Source organism: Sorex araneus, chromosome X (genome assembly GCF_027595985.1).
Source record: "Sorex araneus isolate mSorAra2 chromosome X, mSorAra2.pri, whole genome shotgun sequence".
Classification (NCBI taxonomy): Eukaryota; Metazoa; Chordata; class Mammalia; order Eulipotyphla; family Soricidae; genus Sorex; species Sorex araneus.
The window spans coordinates 263936206-263956004 of record NC_073313.1 but is presented as its reverse complement, the minus strand read 5'-3'; the positions used below and the strand labels follow the sequence as shown (position 1 = coordinate 263956004).

General features: G+C 51.7%; 1 protein-coding gene across 1 annotated transcript in view; it reads right to left on the bottom strand.

The window, feature by feature from the left end:
* The window catches only part of CAB39 (calcium binding protein 39), an 89576-nt gene extending 86062 nt beyond the window's left edge, over positions 1-3514 (bottom strand). The window contains exon 1 of the mRNA XM_055120403.1: positions 3203-3514. The gene's annotated coding sequence lies outside the window, so the exon portion shown is untranslated. The remainder of the gene's footprint in view (positions 1-3202) is intronic.
* Between the last annotated feature and the right edge of the window lie 16285 nt (positions 3515-19799).

The following is a 19799-nucleotide window of genomic DNA, read 5'->3' as shown; positions in this document are numbered from 1 at the left end:
CCTGTGGGATTCCTGGGTTCCATCCATTCCACTCACTCAACCATCACAGTCCTACTTCCACAATCCCCATAAAACCAAGCTCCTAATGAAAAGGAGCCATGGAAAGAGAAAACTGGTCTTTGGCCTTTTGGGGGTGGGGAAGCAGAACACACCTGGCAGGGACAATATCTGGGCCAGCTGAATGCAGAGCATACACTCAGTCAAATGCAGAGCTCTCCCTTTGGCCCCAGGAAAATGAGTTTTTTAAGAGAAACCCCACTGGCAAAGGGACCAGAAGATTAAAGCAGAATCAAATGCTTTGCTACCCAGGAATGAATTTCTGTGTGCTGTGTGTGTGGTGAGGGGAAGGCAACTTTGGGTTGTGTATGTACTATTATGGCAAATGACTAAACTGAACTGTCAGTGATCAACCCTCTTTAGGGAAAAAGGCTCTCGGGGAAGTATGGCAATAATTACAAAATTCTATAACCCACAAAATTAACCCGAAGGCAGACCTTTACTAAATATTCAACAATAACAAAGTATATCTTGGAGTACACATTTTTGCAATATACAAATAAAGACTTAAAAAACTATAAAACCAAGCCCCACACTCAAACTGGACTTTCTTGGCAGTTTTCTATTAATTTTATGAAAATTTATTATGTGTGGTTCACTGCCTCATTTTAAGTGCTACTTACTTAATCCATTTCAAACTTAAAGGCAAAAATGCACTTAAACAAGCATTTGCAATATGAAGTGCTGATGCACTAAAATGAGCTGCCCTGAATTAAAAGAAAGTTCCTTTTGTTATAGCAGCTATTATTTCATAACAAATTCTATATTCGACTAAAAATAAATAAATAAATCTAAATATATCTAGTCTGAATCTCTGTGATGTCATGATCCAAAAACAGAGTCCCAGGCCAGGGATCTAGCTCAGCGGTAGAAATGGGCCTCCTGTGGGTTGAGGCACTGAGTTCAGAACTGGGCAGAGGACGGGGAAGCAGGCCCATGGCAACTACTGGGGGACGGCAGAGATAGATCACAGGCACAGACAACACATTAGCCATGAAAGTTATGCTTTTTATAGTGTCCTCTTTGCAGTATAGCCAGTCCTAGAGACATCTGTGTGAGCACTTCCATACTTGATGAAAACAGGCCTTCGGAGAACAGAACTTACTTTTATTCAACAAACAATAGGATCCAAATCTTATGAAGTGAATATTCCTCAAACAAGAAGCCTCTGGAAGAAGTTCTGTCCACAATGATAGTAAGTACAACCATTGTGTGGTATCAGAGGTGAATAATGCAACCAATCAAAGAAAACATTTAAAACCACACCCTTTGTTTGAATGAAAGAAGGTATTTAATGACAAAAAGAGGAAAATTGGACAAAGATATATGCACAGAGAGACAAGTTTATTTCATCATGTAAGAAAAAAGTTAAAAAGATGAGGGGAGAGAATATGCAAAAAAAGGCTACCATAAACCAAACCTAAGTGTTCAGATTACAGAAGGTAAAAATTTCCAGAGCCTCCCGCATTCTGTTTCACAAACTGAGGGAAGCCAATTCTTGTCACATAAGCAACAACAAATAAATGCTTACAAAACCATCTGGGGGTTCTAAACTGCATGTACAGGTCCTTTCTAGACTTCAAATGCAGCTACTTCCTTGCAAATCACTTGGAAAGCAAAGGTGCCAACTCAACGACTTTCCTTTCTGAAATTCTACTGCAATCATTTTCATAAAGAACGACTAACAATTTTTTTTTTTACCTCCGTAGGTCCCACTTTCTATCCCAGACTGGTCACAATATGGCTCTCGGCAAGCACCAACTGCTCTACCCAGATGTCGGCTCCATCCTCGGCCCCGCCGTGGTGCGTGCGAGTGTGACACGCTCGGGAGCGCAGACGCCTCAGGTCCACACGCGTGGAAGGCTTTTGCCGGCCTCTCGGGACCCGCCCGCCCACGGAGTTTGCACCTTACAGAGGCCCCTCCCTCGAGGCCTCCCGCAGCCCCGCGGTGAAAGATGCTTTGTTGGGGGTGGGGTGGGGGGAGGGCCCCCGGACCAGGCTGGACTGGGCTGGGCTGTCAGAATCGGGGCTCCCCGCGCAGCTCCAGCGGGGCGCCCCCGCCCGGGCGGCCGAGCTCTCCCAGGAGCGCCGTGAACCTGCCCTCGCTTGCGTTTCCGGGCTCATGAGTCACGCAGAAATAGGCTCCAAGTTTCTCCTTCGAGTGCCACTCACCGAGCGGCCCCGAGCGGCGCGGCGGCCGGGGGTCCGGGGAGGGGGGGTGGGGAGCACTGCGCCTCGAGTCGCCCCCGCTAGGGCCCCCCCATTCGGCAGGCGGAATGACCCCCCCAACACACACATACACCAAGCCTTGTTAACCCTTCGTCCTTGACTTCCGCTGCCCCCACCCCAAACACACACACACACACACACACACACACACACACACACAGCCGGCTCACCTGCGAAGCCCCCCCTCCCAGTCTCTTTCTCTTACACACAGCCGTGCGCGCGCCACACACACACACACACACACACACACACACACACACACAGTCGGCTCACCTGCGAAGCCCTCCCCTCTCCCGGTCTCTTTCTCTTACACACAGCCATGCGCGCGCGCGCGCACACACACACACACAGACACACACACACACACAGAGCCGTCTCGCCTGAAAAGCCCTCCCCTCGCCCAAGTCTCGCACACACACACACACACACACACGCACGCACACGCACGCACACACACGCACACACAGAGCCGCCTCGCCCCCGAAGCCCTCCCCTCTCCCGAATCTCCCACCCGCACCCGCCCGCCCGCCGGCCCCCTCCCCCCGCCCCGCCGCCGCCCCCCGTGGCGGGGGCCCCGCGAGGCGGAAGTGCGGCCGGCGCGGCGGGCGCGCTCCTGCCCGGGACTTATCGCCGCGCGGGCCCCGCGCCCCCCCGGGCCGGCGCCTTATCTCCCGCGCCAGGGCGCCCGCGGCCGGCCCTCGCGAAGCCCGCGGCGCGCTGCGGGGCGGTGACAGTTGGGCCGGGGCCGCCCCGCACTCCCGCCCGAGGGGCGCGGCGGGTGCCCGGGACGCCGGCGCGGGCGGCTCCGCGAGGGGGGCCCCCGGGCCGAGAAAATGGAGGCGGCGCAGCCCCGGGGGCCGGCGAGGGGCCCGCGGAGGCCGGGCCGGGTGTGGGTGAGGGGGGGCGGCTCACTCACCGGGCTGGGCCGGGCGGCTCCTTCTCGGCCTCCGCGTCGTCGCCGTGGCCGTCCCCCGCCGCCGCCGCCGCCGCCGCCTCGGGCTGCTCGCTCGGTCCCCGCGGCGCCTCCGTTGTCTTCCGCCCGCTCGGGCTGCCGGCGACGGGCTCCCGCGGCGGCCGCCGCGCGCGCTGCCTCGCTCTCCCGCTCGGGCGAGCCCCGAAGCCGCCTCCGCCCGCGCCCGCGCCGGCTCCCGGAGCTGCCCTCGCGGTCCCTCAGGCCGCGCCGCTCCCCTCTCGGCGCTCTCCGCTCCCGGCCTGAGCCCGGCTGGGACGCGCGCACTGCGCAGCCGCCGAGGGCGCGACGTCGGGCGGCGCCGCGACGCGCCCCACCCCGCCCCCGCGGCCTCGGGCGCCCCCGCGCGTGCGGGCGGACTCAGGGGCGCCTGCAGCCCCGCCGCGGCTGCCGCGGGAAACGGGGGCGACACAGGGGCGGGGGGGGGGGGGGGGTGGCCCGGGAGGCTTCACCTGCAGCTCGGTGGTGGATGCTCGCATCGCCTGTTTGTTTGTTTGTTTGTTTGTTTGTTTGTTTGTTTGTTTCTGGCCGAGGCGCTCTTCCTGGGGGAATCAGGTGCTCACTTTCCACTTCCACTTCAACTCTTCTTTCTTTTTTAGAATGTAGGAGTACTGCTATTTATTCAGCCCCTGATGAAGCTGATCGAAGTGGGCGTGAACTCCCCCCACCTCTTCAACTCTTAACAAAGTTTTATTTCGGCCCAAAGCCTGGAGACAGGTCTATTCTTTCTTGCTTGCGAGCGACAGAAAGCCCCTGAGAGATTGCACCGCGGGCTGAGGGCATGCATTGTGTGCAAGAGGCCCAGGTTCGAATCCCAGTGCCGCTTAGGCCACTGAACACTGCACTGAACACTGCAGATACCAACCCCGAGCACTGCAGGGGGGGGGCCCCAAACACGTAAATACCAGCTACGGCTGGTTTTTTTTTTTTTTTTTTAAAAAAAGAGAGAAAATGATGGAAGGAACCGGGTTAGTAGGAGTCAATGCCTGGGTTTCAATTCTAGCTCCCAAAGGTTCCACGTGCTATTTCATGCCTCATGGGTGGGCTCCTACATACCCCATTTGCCCTGCGTGCACGAGGGCGTGTGCACACACGCATGCTATGCTAACACAGTGCTCTGGGCATATGAAGATGAACAGCTTACTCCCTGCAAGTTCTTGCAATGGAGCTTGATACATAGAAATAAGCCACCAGCATCTATGCTCATTTGTCTTGCTTCCTTTTTAATTTGTAACTTGACAGGCATGTTCAAGTGTCTGCTGGGTACGAGAAGGATGAACTGACGGGCCCCAAGATTGAGCTGTTCAGGGGGTGGCAAAGAGGAGCGGAGACGTGGGGTTGAGAACCAGGAGACCATGCACCCAGTGAGGGTGCAGCCATGTGGTTCAGAGTCCAAGACAGGTTCGTGGAGCTTGTCTGTCACTGGGCTCTACCACAGAGGACGGCCTTGGGCAGAGGTGGGTGGGAAAGCCTGGTTTGTGCAAGCTCTAGAAAGAATGAGGTTCTAGGGCCAGAGAGAGTTCGGGGTAAGGCACGCGCTTGCCTTGCACAGAGCCGAATCCCACTCCTATCCCTGGCACAGCGTATCCCCCACTGAGCACCCGCAGGAGTCACCCTGAACACAGCCAGAAGTAAGCTCCAAGCACTGATGGGTGAGGTCCCAAAAGGGAAGGAAGGGAGGAAGGAAGGAAGAAAGGAAGGGAGGGAGGGAGGGAGGGAGGGAGGGAGGGAGGGAGGAAGGAAAAAATGGGGTTCTAAAAAGAAGGATAGAGAAAGATAGAAAGAGAAAGAAAGAATAAAAATGGCACTCCAGAAGAGCTACTTTCTTCACAAAGTCTTGCCCTCAAAGGGCCATAGCTGGAGGCCAGGGTGCATTCAGAGCCGGCCTTGGGCCTGATTGCTTTCTGTTTTGTTTTTAGGACTGGAGCTAGTTCATTCTACTTTAAATACTGCCTGGAGTGATGTTGAGAGAAGGGAATGGGACCCTGAGGGAGAGAGGGAGGAAGGTTCTAGAAAGCTCTCCTTGAGTAAACTAAGGTCTAGTGTGTGCTGGGGGCCAGGGAGGGACAATGGCTCCATGGCAGAGGGTAAGATACAGAGGTGCTGGCACAGGTTGTGATGCCCTGGAGGGCTTCTGAAGTTCTTGGGGGCAACAGACAGCTAGTTGGAGGTGGGAGGTGGGCAGTCTGAGCATAGAGGGGAGTCCGGGAGACAGACCCCCTCCCTGGGGCAGCCAGGTCTGTCCATCACCACCACCCCCTCCAGCCGACAGAGCAGTTGCATTAAACCAGACTGTTTTGGTTAAGTATAGTTGGATTTGAAGGCCACACTGGGCGGTGCTCAGGATTCACTCCTCTCTCAGTGCTCAGGGATCACTCCTGGTGGGGTTCCCTGGGATGCCAGGGATTGAACCTGGGCCGGCCACATGCAAAGCAAAGCAAGCGCCCTTCCCACCAGGACTACCTCTCCAGCGCCGGGACCCAGTTATTTTCGTGAGGGAGCTCCCTGGAGGGAGCAGGCAGAGGGCAGGGGAGGGCGAGCACCCGGAAGGAAGGGCTGTGCTGCAGACAGGGCACTGAGGTCAGCCCAGGAGGAAGTGGGCCGCCCCGGCAGGTGGAGGAGCGGCTCTTGGTGAAGGAGGGCAGGGCCTGAAAGGGCCCGTGCAGGAAGGTCTACTGGGAGCAGCCCCTTGGGGGGAGAGAGCGTGTGAGTCGGAGAGCCACCTCATGCCCCTCGAGCTGATGAAGGAGCCGTTGTCAGAGACCACCAAGCCCACGGAGCGTTTGGGCTTGCTGAGATGCAGCTGCTGGTCCCAGAGGTGGGGGTGAGCGGCAGGGCTGCGTTTCCCACAAGGAGGGGGTCAGTTGCATATATTCTACTCCCCCCCCCCATTTTCTTCTGATTAAAGACCTGCGATTTTCAAAGTTACTGATAGTTGAGTCTTAGGCATATAATATTCAACACCAAGCCCGCCACCGGGATCGACTTCCCTCCACCAGTGTCCCCAGAATCGTTCCCCGCCTCAATCCCCGCCCTATCCCCGCCTGCCCACTTGACAAGCACATTACAGAGGTCCAGTGGGTGCCGTTGGGATCAAGTGTGCAGTGTTGCCGAGTCTGTGCCTTGGATGTGCGACTCTACCACGCTCCCATGTCACCAGGGCAACTGAAGCCCTGCTGCCCCTTCACCCGTTACTTCTCGTCCTCTTCCTCCCCCCTTGCTTTCTTCCCTCCTCTGTTCTCCTCTCTAACCACTGGGGTCAAGGGTGATCTTGGCACCCCCTTTTACGACAATACACTTCCTCATCCGGTATTCTATCACTGTAACACTGTCATCACTGTCATCCCGTTGTTCATCGATTTGCTTGAGTGGGTGCCAGTGACTTCTCCGTTCATCCCTGTTGTGTGCTAGTGTTGCCCAATGGCGTACTGGGGGCTCTTTCAGGATCAGGGGAACGAGGATCATCATCCTTGTTACTGTTCTTGGCATATTGAGTATGCCACAGCTAGCTTGCCAGGCTCTGCCATGCCAATATTCTATATACCACAGATAAAGGAGATCATCCTATGTTTTTCTTCTTCTGGCTTTACTTTATTCAACATGGTATCTTCCAGTTCCAACCATGTTGCCGAAAATTGCGTGATTTCATCTCTCCTTGCAGCTGCCTAGTATTCTACTGTGTCTATACTCCACATCTTCACGACCCTTTCATCTGTCACTGGAACCCAGGGTGCTTCCGTATCTTGGCTATTGTACTGAGTGCAGCAATGGATAACGGTGTCAGTTGCACACATTCTACTAATGCCATGATATGCCCATCTCAATACATGTGCTGCACAACCAAGGGAAAGCATGCCAACCTTGCTAGTGACTGCATCTGAAATGCCTAAAGAAAACGATGACATGGGAGCCAGAGCCAGAGACAGAGACAGAGACAGAGAGAGTGTAGCAGGGAGGACACTAGCCTTACATGCACCTGACCTGGGTTCAATCCACAATTCAACTCACATATGGACCTCTGCGCCCTGCCAGGAGTGATCCCTGACCTCAAAGCCTGGAGTAAGTCCTGAGAACCACCAGGTATGCCCAAAAAGAAAAAAAAAAAGCAAAAAAAAAAAAAAAAGGAAAAGGAAAAGAAGAAGACAGAAAAAGAAAAAGCATGAAAAGCATGAAAAATAACAGTAACAGCATGTGAAATCCCACCCCAGCCAAAGACAGTTCATCCCAAGCATTTTGGAAGCTATTTGAAGTGGAGCCAGCTCAGGGCTGTGGAATCCCTGCAAGGGTAAAGATGTGTGTGTGTGTGTGTGTGTGTGCGCGCGAGCGTGCGTGTGTGTGTGCATGCATGCCTGTGTGTCTGTGTGTGTGCATGTGTGTGTGTCTGTGTGTGTGTCTGTGTGTGTGCATGTGTGTGTGTCTGTGTGTGTGTCTGTGTGTGTGCATGTGTGTGTGTCTGTGTGTGTGCATGTGTGTGTGTCTGTGCGTGTGCATGTGTGTGCGTGCGTGTGTGTGCATGTGTGCGTGCGTGTATGTGCATGCATGCCTGTGTGTCTGTGTGTGTGCATGTGTGTGTGTCTGTGTGTGTGCATGTGTGTGTGTCTGTGTGTTCATGTGTGTGTGTCTGTGCGTGTGCATGTGTGTGCGTGCGTGTGTGTGCATGTGTGCGTGCATGCATGCAGGTGTGTGTAGTGGGTTTGTGGAGGCCCAGTTCCTGGAGTGGTGTTTATGCTTCTCTCTAGAAACCGTGGGAAAGGGGAGGTGAGCACCCTGAGTGAGCAGACCTCATGTTTCAACTGCTTTTGAGTCTTTGCTCAGTTGCAACTTGCACCGGCCCATGGCTTTTCCCTTTTGAAAGAGCAGAGTTCTTACCTGCAGTCCCCAAGGAAGGCCTTCACTGCGCTAACGTTCCCCCAAGACTAGTCTGGACCCAGGGAGGCTAGAAGACGGAGATGGAAAACCCCTGACCGTGGGAACAGTGCAGGTTCCCCAGTTGGTCTCTGAGATGGGATCAAATCCACCACAGCTGAGAACCACAGCAACAAGGCGGTGGAAGCTTCTGGAACCTGTTTTTTATTTATTTATTTATTTATTTATTTTGCTTTTTGGGTCACACCCGGCGTTGCACAGGGGTCACTCCTGGCTCTGCACTCAGGAATCACCCCTGGCGGTGCTCAGGGGACCATATGGGACGCTGGGATTAGAACCCGGGTCGGCCGCGTGCAAGGCAAACGCCCTACCCGCTGTGCTATTGCTCCAGCCCCCATGGAACCTGGTTTTTAATAAATCCTGAAATTAAGCCAGAAGGAGCCAGGCTGGAGAGATAGTAAAGGTGTTTAGGTACTTTCTTGGCACAGGGCTTACCCCAGTTTAGGTCCATTTATGGTCCCTGAGCACTGCCAGGAGTGATCCCTGAGCACATAGCTGGGAATAAGCCCTGAGCACTGCTGGCTGTGGCCCATAGAGCCATAAAACCAAACAAAAACCAAAAAAACACCTGAATGGTACCACCAGTTCCCTAACCACTCAGCTCCAGGTGGGCAAGCACCCTTGTCATCCTTGCTCTGAGCTCTCTAGAAAGTTCTAATAGTAGAATTTTCTTTTAGACACTTCCACACCTTGTGGGAAACTCCCTCCACTCCTTCCCTTGTAACTCTCTCCACAGAAGCCGCAGGCTTGCCTGGGCCACAGCCACAGGTCCGGGAGCCACCGGCAGGGCGGCTGCTATGAGTCTGCTGTCACCTCCACTCCTGCTTATCTCCTTGGCTGGCACCCAGCCCAACCAAGATGAGGGCGCCGCCCCACTGGAATCACACGTCTGTGAAAGGACTTTGGCACCTGACTCACAGCTTCCCTCCCTTCCCACCTCACACCTGACTCCTCGGGGCCACTCCTCCAAGCCCAGTGGGTGGTGCGATCACAGTCCTCGTCCTGCTGGCCCTGACCCCTTCATTTCCATCCTCTCCAACCCCACCCTGGCAACCACTGGGACTCTCTGCCTTTGAAGCTTGAACCCTGTAACTCTCCTCACTGACTGTTCCTCCCATCCGCCCACCCTTCCCACGCCCTCAGACCCACCAAACCTGCTCTCCTTCGCCTGGAAACTCTGTCGGTTTGGCAAATACTTAGGGGGAACAAATGATTACTGGGCACAAGCAGTGGGAATGAGACAATCCCATGGTCTGGGCTCTCACGGAGACTGGAGTCCCAAAGGGACAGAGGGGGAACTGATTATAGGGTGCAGAGCCCACCGAGCCTGGTGAAGATGGGGCTGAGTGTTCAAGGAAGAGCAAGCGGTTAGTCCTCAGAGCAGGAAAATCTAGTGAACCCGGAGACGTGCATATTCTCAGCTCAAGCAGTCAAACTTTAAGAGGTTGAGGAAGCGATTCTGTCCATTGCTAGTCATCATTTCCATTTTATTGAGCTATTATTGGCATATAACATATGTAAATTAAAAGTACACAAAGTGAAGATTAGATGCATGTCTCCATGGTAAAATAATTTGCATGGGAGGGTTAATTCCCACCTTTGTCCCCTCAGATAAGTAGAATTTGTGTATGTGCGTGTATGTGTGCGTTTGTGTGTGTGTGTGTGTGTGTGTGTGTTGAAGACCTACTCTCATTATAACACTGCGGTATGTAATTCATTATTATTAGCTATAGTCGCCACACTGCCCTCTCGCTTCCCCCGTATCTTATCTTGCTGGGAGTTTGTGCCTTCTGACGAACGTTGCCTCATTCTCTGTGCTTGGAGGCCCTGGAAATGGCCATTCCTCTTCTCTGTGAGACAGAGAGACCTGCGGCTCCACGTCAGTGAGATCACGACTGAACGTCCTTAGCTGCCTCATCCTCCATGCATGTGCTCCCAAAGGTGGTGCTTGAGGCCAAAGACAAGCTGACAAGACAAGCGAAGGTCCACGCCGGGCCTGCACTAAGGAGGCCGTGGGGGCGGGCAGGTAGAGCGACATGGACACCGCCTAGACACCGCAGTCCTGGGGCCACGCACTCAGCTGTGCTTTGCATCTACAAGTGCCCCCCTGAGCCCGTGGGAACGGTGGGCGGAAAGGGCTGGGTGAGAAGCCGTGGTAGCAGAAGGCTGTCTGGGTGCTGACGAGGGATGGCAGGGGCCCGAGGAGGGGAGGGCTGTGGCTCTGGGCACGGAGAGAGTCAAAGCTAGGGGCGACAGTCTCTCAAAGGCAGCACTTGGTGTCTTGATGGACGTGGATGGTAGGAGGAAATCAGGACTGGGGATGAAAGCCAGACTCCTGACATGGGGAACCGATGGGCTCATCTGCGTTGGACGGAGGCCAGCTTGGAGCAATGAGAAGATGGGAGAGCACCCCGTCCAGCCCCGCGCGCAGAGGAAAGAGTGATCCAGCGTCTGATGCCACAGCAGGGCTAAGTCCGACAGGGTTGAACATCACCTGTTGGCATGGCAACGGGAGACTCAGCTGGACCAGTGCGCCGGGGGGTGAAAGGCAGCCAGAGGATGGTGGGTTTGAGGTGTGAATGAGAACGATGGGAATAGATACCAGGAGCGTCACTGAACATTCAAGGCAGAAACGTGTAGGTAAGAGCCTGGGCAGGAGGATGGCAGACTTGAGCATGTCTGGACGCTGATGTGAAGGAACAACCGACGTGAAAACCCGGGACGAGAAGGGCCCACAAGCGGTCCAGAGGCTCCTAAGAAGGGAGAAGTTTTCACCAGGGAACAGGAGATTAAAAAGAGGGCTCTCTCCTCGAAACGGCAGAGAAAGAGGGTAAAGTTTGGGGTGCTGGTGCTGAGGGAAAGAGGGGGAGGGTCCTGGGAGTTGGGCTGTACAGGATGTGTTTACGAAGCGGGGAGGACAGAGCTTTGTAGATTCTCAGACAGATGGCTGGATTACAGACAGAGGACACGCGTGACTCAGAAGCATCCTGGTGCAAGAGAGGCAGAGGGCAAAGTCCCGGGAAAAGACAGCGCGTCCTGCGGGCTCCAGGCATGCCAGCCAACCAGCGCCTCCTGCCGCTCACCGCCTGCTCCAAGTTTTTCAGGCTGGTTGGCTCAGCATGAGGAGCCAAGAGCAGAATGCGTAGAGTAAGTTCTGGAAGGTTCTAGAGAAGGGAATTTTGACTTGTCAAGTTCAAAGCTGGCTAAGTTTCAATGAATTTTTCTACTGGTTATAGTATCAAACCCATTTACGTAAGATGCCATCTAGATTTCCTCTCTGGAAATCAGAAAATGACAAGTCTGCCCTTCCTCAGAGGTCTTCGGTCGATGAAGTAACAGGCCTCTGGAGACCTCAAAAACCCAGTCTCTGGAACCTTCCGTGATGAGAGTGACTGAGTCGAGGAGGTTTTCATCCAGTAAGCTCCAAGGCATCTCCAGGGTCCTTAGAAGAGAGAGTCAGGAGGGTCATGAGGATAAAGGTGTTGTGATGACAGAAGCGACTCCAGGTTGGGAGACAGCTGGCTGTTGGTTTTGAAGATGGAGCCCCGGAGAAGCAGAGTGTGTAGGGTTGGAACTAGCAGAGTGTAGCACTTTGCCGAGACTTTAGCTTGGTGAGAGGCAATGATAAGATAGCGTCTTATTTTATTTTATTTTATTTATTTATTTATTTATTTTTGCTTTTTGGGTCACACCGGTCAATGCACAGGGGTAACTCCTAGCTCTTCACTCAGGAATTACTACTGGCGGTGCTCAGGGGACCATATGGGATGCTGGGATTCAAACCTGGGTCAGCCACGTGCAAGGCAAATGCCCTACCCTCTGTGCTATCGCTCTAGCCCCAACGTCTTATTTTATTTTAAGCTCACATAAATTTAATGCTAAAATCCAACTTGTAAAAAAAAGAAAATGTCCCCTTATCTCCTGTGGACCTCGCCTCACAAAGAATCCATGTTCGTGCAGAACAATATGTAATTAATGCTGCTTATTATTTCCTTGGTTATTTTCTTTTTTAAACCGGGTGTTGTGGGGGTTGGGTCACACACTGAGATGTTCAAGTCTTACCCCTGGCTCCGTGCTCAGTGCTCACTCCTGGTGATGCTCAGGGAACCACATGTGGTTCCAGGCATAGAACTGGAATTGGCCACGTGCAAGGCAAGTATCCTAACTCCTTAGCTATCTCTGTGGCCCCTATTTCTTTGACTAAGAGAGCAGCTTCCTCACTTAGGAAAGACCTAATGCTCCTTACGATCATATTCCCTCCTAGGTTTAATTTTTTAAAAATTCCTGCTATCAGGAACGGAACACAAGAAAGGCAAGTGATCTACCTCTGAGCCACATCCCTGGTCCCATGTTCACTTTTAAAGTCCTTTACTGTTCCCTCAGTAAGTAATGAAGTATTGTTTCATCATCCTGTGAGGCAGGTTTAATCAGCTATTCAAATCTGGGTCCAACTTCTGATATTTTGTCTCCTTCAAACTGACCTTAGGTGACACCATTTTTTTTTTTTTTTTTTTTTTTTGCTTTTTGGGTTACACCCAGCAATGCTAGGGCTTACTACTGACTCTGAACTCAGGAATCACTCCTGGCGGTGCTCGGGGGGACCATATGGGATGCTGGGGATTGAACCCAGCTCGGCTGCATGCAAGGCAAACACTCTACCCGATGTACTATCAATCCAGCCCCTGGTGACACCATTTTGCATCTAAGACTGCCTTTGAGATTCCCCAAATAGAAAACCTGCAAAGATTTTGCCCATTTTTCTTATAATGGGGGGTGACGAGGATCAGGTACTAAGACCGTGAGTTTGATTCTGGGAAAGGGAAGTGAAGGGAGAGGCTGAAAAAGAGTTAGGTTTGTTCAGTGGTTGCTGTTGATGACTTGCATGGAAAAAGTTGTTGCTTTGGAGGAGCTAGTGCTTGGCTACACTTAATTCAGTTAGTCATAGTGAAATAAGATTTCAGTTTTCAAATGCTATGCTATGGGGTAGTTCCTAGGGTGGTTTTTTTTTTTCCATTTCATTTTACTAAATTTTCTGTCCCTCTGTTTTTTTTTATACATTTGGTATGATAGTGACTCTTTTATCACAATTTTTGTTTTTGAATTTTATTTACTCTAAAATTTATTTTAGGTACCATTTTTTACAGTGCTGTTCGCAGTTGGGCCCTCGCACAAACCGTTCCATCACCACACCTCCCTCATAGTCTGTTTTCCTCCACCACTGTCCCGGTTTCCCCTCCATCCTATTCCCCTTTCATTCTTCAACAACCCCCCTTTACCCATCACCCCTATAAATTAACTTCAGTCAGCATGATACTCTCCAAATCTATCCATGAAGCAGCAAATTGCAGGATTCCATCCTTTCTTTTTTTTAAAATTTTTAATTTTTTTTTATTGAATCACCGTGGAAAAAATTACAAAGCTTTCAGGTTCAAGTCTCAGTCACTCAATGATCAGACCCCCATCCCTTCATCTGTGCACATGTTCCACCACCAAGAACCCCAGTATACCCCCCTCCCACCCTCTACCTGTGTGGCTAATGATCTTCACATTATTCTCTCTATACTTTGAATACATTCAATATTTCAACAGAAAACTACTATTATTTAGAATTTTCCTCCAACAATCAAACCTGCTGAAAAGGTATCTGATAATTTGTTTTCCATTGCTGAGAATGAAGAATATATGAGCTCGCACGGCTGCGCGGTTTTGGATTTCTGATATTTTAGCTCATCAGTTCACAGTTTTGTGTGCGGCTGCTCCGGATCTCGTCTGGGCAGAGAGCATGCCGGTAACACCCCCATCCCAAGACCTCCTGCACGCCACGTCACTGCAAGCCTGTACCTCTGGGTAGTGGGTTCTAGAAGATGTGGTGACCACCACTGCCGTCACCCCTGCCGAAAGAAAAAGTCAAGAGAGAAAAACCTTTCCCCTCCTGGGGCGGCATGGGGTTGTAGCTCAGTTCACAGTCTAGATGCATTTCTATAAGAAGCTGCTGGGTGCCAAAAGTGGTTAGTAGCCCTCTAGGATCATAGTCTTTAAGGAGCAGAGGAGCCGTTTTGTGTGTGGCTGCTCTGGATCTCGTCTGGGCTCCTCCTTTCTTATAGCTGAGAAGTATTCTTCTGTGTCTATGTACCACACTTTCTTTATCCTCAACTGTTCTCGGACACTTGGGTTCTTTCCAGATTCGGGTTACTATGAAAAAAAATGCTGCAAATGAGCCCAGGAGTTTAAATATCTTTTCTGAATTAATTAATGACTTTATCAGTGCTATTATTTTTGCTTTTGCGGTAGGTGTCAGGAAGTAGAATGGCAGGATCATATGGGCACTCAATTCTGAGTTTTTTTGAGAATAGTTTTCCAGTGCCCTTGCTGGCCAGGATGCAATTGTTGGGAACACTGTATCCTAATTCCAGAGCAGGTATGTGTCCCGGCTCAAGTCTTGAAATGGAACCCAGCGATGACTTCATTACTGTGGACCTGGCGTCTGTCTGGGTGTAATTTTCAACAGGAAACTCAAGTCACTCTCCTGGGCGTTGTATTAACATGCAAATGCTAAGAACCTCCTGAGAGGTGCTCAGGGGACCCAGGGGCCACACTCAGAGGTACTAAGTCAGTTGGGTGAGTGGTTCATCGCTCGGGCCCAAGGGTGGGGCGCTGCTCAGTCCCTGTGGGGTCCCTTTGGTGGTGCATGGGAGCCTCTGGTTTATACCCCTTGATGCTGGGGAGCCATTTAGTGTCAGGGATCCGACGAGAATCTGTCGCGTCCGAGACATACTCCCGGCTCAGCCCCATGCAGTCTTAGCGTCTTCTGACCAGATGTTCAGGTCATCCACACACTATTTGATCTGCATTACTGCACTATAGATCAAGAGTGTTTTCTATCCCTCTGCCTTTGCCGGTTTTATATAATACTCACTCTTTTCCCGAAAACAAGAGTTACTCACGACGTCAGTATGTAACAGCCTCGTAGACCACAGTACTTGTGCTTAGTCTGCTGAGTGCTCCAGGCGCCTCCCCTGATGCTTTTTTTGGGAGGGGACGTTATACATAGTGGGGCTCAGGGCTTACTCCTGGCTCTGTGCTCAGGGAGCTCTCTTGGTAGTGCTCAGGGGACCATATACAGTGCTGGGATTATATGCAGCGCACGACAATGCATACAGGGCAATGCAAGAGTTGACCCCTGCTTTAATTCTCCAGCTCTCTCTCTCCCTCCCTCTCTCTCTCTCTCTCTCTCTCTCTCTCTCTCTCTCTCTGACCCCTTTAATCTGTTTGGAAACGACTTTCATGTGTAGTATGAGGTTGTGATCCAGTTCCATTTTCAGGGTTACCACTTACACCTCCAGAAGTGTACAGGGCGAACCTTACCATCCCCCAAAATTCCAGCACTACCCCTCTCTCTCCCCCACCAGAAGACTCATCTCTCCATTCTTCCACACCATCCCCTTTCCCTTCTGCAACCACCACAGGAATTTCAGTGAGTCGAGGAGTAAACTTTGCTATTTGGGGGGATCATTTTTATTGCTTGACTTATTTATGTTACTAGGGGTAGTGCCAGGGGCCGACCTCAGCAATTCTTAGCCAAGCAGACTGGTGATTGGGGCTGAGGCTGGGGGGCTCAAGGACACAGAGCTGCTGGGGTCACTTCCAGGATGTCCAGAGCCCACGTAGTGCTGGGGAGGCAGTCAGGTCAGCGACATGCCCAGCATGTGCATGTACCATAACCCTGTGCTATCTCTCTGTAATTAATAAATCATATTAAATATATAATTATAATACATTATAAATATATATACATGTTTTTCCCTTTAAGATTGGTTTTTATTTATTTTTTTAAATTTTGGGGTCACACCAATGGACACACAGGGGTCACTCCTGGCTTTGCACTCAGGAATTACTCTTAGCGGTGCTCGGGGGACCATATGGGATGCTGGGAATCGAACCCGGGTCGGCTGTATGCAAGGCAAATGCCCTAGCCACTGTGCTATAACTCCAGCCCCACATTATAAATATATTAATTGTTAATATTATTTTTGTGAATGCCCAGTAGAACTCAGTCTTTTGCACGTTTTCAGTCATAGGTAAACCACAACCATTTTATTCTGCCATCCACAGAGTTCTTTTTGTTCTGTTCTGATGAGTCCCAGGGAGCACTTGCAATCAGCTACAGACTAGAGGACGTGTCTTGGACAAGGAAAGAGCTTTGCAGGCAAGATCTGTGCTAGGTCCTTTTGGGTACAGGCTTCTGATGGCTTTTAAACAGCTTTGAGACCGCATCCGTGGACAGAGCCAGGGTGTTTAATGCTTGAGTCAAGACAGATGAGTTCAGATGACTAACCCAGACACCAGCGGTACAAGAACCAATAAGCCAGGCCTGAAAGAATGGGTGAGGGCTGATGGTAAGGCTTTGCTTAGAATATTGTTGTTTTGGTGTTCTATTTCCTGGACATCTCGAGAAGCCCAATCTCCTTCCTCATAGGCTGTTAAGTAACTGCTAATAATTGGGTGGGTGATGCTTTGGTGACTAGAAGCATATTCACAAGGACCTTTTTCTCTCTGAGTCAGTCTGGAACCTTTTATAAGTCTTAATCTCATGGCAGCAGAGTTAGTCACACAGACTCATCTCTGTTGATAAGACATTATTGGCAACCTCGCTTTACACTCATGCAATGGGATATTTAAGAATGACATCCGTTTCCTCAGAAATGACCCAACGCTTTAAGGGGCCCTGGTTGACCTTAGGAAGCCAATGCCTCACGCCTCTTGTGGATTGTCTCGCCTCTGGATGAATGAAAATGTTCGCCTACCTGCCTTGTCTATAAAAGGAGGAATACCCTAGGGACGCTGGAGCAGACGGATTTCTTCAAATTTGTAAGCACTGCAGATGAAGTTGATGGCAAGTTCTGAGCCTGGCTGCCAAGCCTCGAGAGCCTTTCAAAATTCCAGCGAGAGATTCCTTATTAAAGCTCTCAGCCGAGCAAGCGTCAGAAGGGCTATATGCTGCGGTGTCCTTCGGGCTGCACCTGTGTAAATAGGCCAGCTCTAAAGAGACCGCCCTTATTTTGAGATCTAGGAAAATCCCTCTTTGAGGTTACCTTTGTCCAAATAGGGGTGATTAAACAGAGAAATTGTGTTTCGAGTGATAACATGCCCCGGTTATCAGAGCCTCTCCTTGTGAACTGCCTCCGAGTTCCCTTGAACCTCCTTGTAAATTGCAGGAAGTTGATGAGCGCCAGGATGTGTCATTGACTTCTTCCCTCATTTGGGCACCGATCTTTTTTGTTGATGCTTGTTTGTTTTAGACCACACCTGGCTGGGCGCCGGGATTACTCTCGGCTCTGTGCTCAAGGATCACTCCTAATGGAGCTTTGAAGCATCCTAGGTGGTGGTGGTAATCGAACCGGGGTCAGCTTCGCGCAAGGTAACCTTTGGACTCTCTCTCTCCCTCCTGGTACCTGCCTTTAAGCTAGACTGGAGGGCCCACAGGAGAGTACAGGAGGTAAGACACTTGCCCTGCGTGTGGCAGATCCCAGTTAGACCCTGATGGCCCAATTCTCCCCACTCCCCCCAGTAAACTGCACTGGATTCTATTACCTTGTTCAGTGATGAACCGTCACCGTATTTTCTGTTGTCCAGCTTTCTTTAATCTCACTCCCATCCTCCAAGCGTTTCCAATATCCTGGCTGACTCAGCATCACCTACAACGAGCACTTGGCTTCCTGGATCACCCTCTGTCCTCCGGGCGGCCTCGAAGCTGGTCCCCGCGCTGCCAGAATCTGAAAAAGTGCTGCAAACTGGAGCCTGGTGACTTGGCAGGGACTGACCGTGAAGGATTTGGAAGTGCCACTGGCCACGGGCTGGAATTGTCCCTGGACCAGCCGCTGTTCTCGTCATGTCACCCTAGCATGAGAGACACTGTCCCGTGAGAGCCCGGTCCTCTCCCCCCTCCAGGAGCTCTGGGCTTCTCCTGCTCGCCCCCTGGCAGCCTCGGGTCCGGTTCATTCTCAAGACGCAGCCCCTGGCGGTGGGCTCTAACCGAGCTTTCAGAGCCTCACTTCTCTACCCGCCACCTCTCCTGTTTGAGTTGCTGTTATTGTTTGTTTGGGTTTGCTTCATCCAGCAGTGCTCTGGAGCCTGGGGAGGACACGGGGCTGAGGCTAGAACCCAGGCGCCCATGAGGCGAAACCTGAACTCCAGTTCTTTAGGCTGTATTCCCGGCCTCTCCCTCCCCCTCTCTCCCTCCCCCACCCTCTCCCTCTCCTACTCTCCCTCTCCCACTCTCTTTCCCCCCTCTCCCACTCTCTCTCTTCCACACTCTCTCCCTCTCTCTCCCTCTCTCTCCCCTTTCTCCCTCTCCCTCACTTTCCCTCTCCCTCACTCTTCCTCTCTCTCCCATTCTTTTCCTCTCCCACTCTCTCTCCCTCCCTCGCCCACTCTCTCTCTTCCATTCTCTCTCCCTCTCTCCCACTCTCTCTCCCTCTCTGTCCCACTATCTCCTCTCCTCTCTCTCCCTCTCTCTCCCCTCTCTTTCTCCCTCTCTTTCCACTCTTTCTCCCTCTCTCTTTTCTATTCTCTCTCTCCCACTCTCACTCCCATTCTTTCTTCCTTCCTCTCTCCCATGCTCCTCCTCCCTCTCTCTCCTTCTCCAACTCTTTTCTTCTCCTACTCTCTCCTTTCTCTCCCTCTCCCCCTCTCTCCCTTCCCCTCCCACTGTCTCTCTTTCTCTTCTCTCTTCCTCTCCCATTCTCTCTCCCTCTCCCTCTCTCTCCCTCTCCCATTCTCTCTCTCCTATTCTCTCTCCCTCTCCCTCTCTCCCCCTCTTTTCCCCTCTCCTATTCTCTCTCTTTCTCTCGGCTTTCTTTCTTTCTCCCAGTCTCTCCCTCTCTCCCCCTATCCTCCTCTCTCCCTCTCCCTCTTCCCCTCCCCTTCTCTTCCACTACCTCGCCCTCTCTCCCTCTCCTTCTCTTTCCCTCTCTCTCTCCCCCTCTCTTTCCCCCTCTCTCTTCCACTCCCTCTCTCTCTGTTTTCTCTACCTCTCTCTTACTCACTCACTGTCATTCCCTCTCTTTTTTCTCTCTTTTTGGGCATTATGGTTTGCATTACAGATACTGAAAGGTTGTCAGGTTTATCTCTTTACCTACTTTCAACACTCAGTTCTTGTCCAGCGTCATTTCCAAATATTATTGTCAGACTTGTCCCCTGCCAACATTTGTGGTAAGGTTTCTAATCATTGGCCAGTTCTCCTGGCCAAGTTTTCCCTGGCCTAGAATATTAGTCTCATACTATTTATTTTTAAATATCCCACAAATGAAGGCACTCATTCTATATCTGTCCCTCCTTCTGACTCATTTCACTCAGCATGATACTCTCCATGCCGTAGAGATAGTACAGCGGGCAGGGCGGTTGCCTTGCATGCGGCCCAACCATGTTTGATCTCTGGCCTCCCATCTGGCCCCTGAGCACCGCCAGGAGTGAGTCCTGAGTGTATGCCTCAGTTTCTCCAACCAATCATCTCTTCTTGGACACTTGGGTTGTTCCCAGAGTCGAGCTATTCTGAACAGTGCTGCAATGAACATAGGAGTGCAAATGTCTTTTCTGAATTGATTTTTTTCCTCTTAGG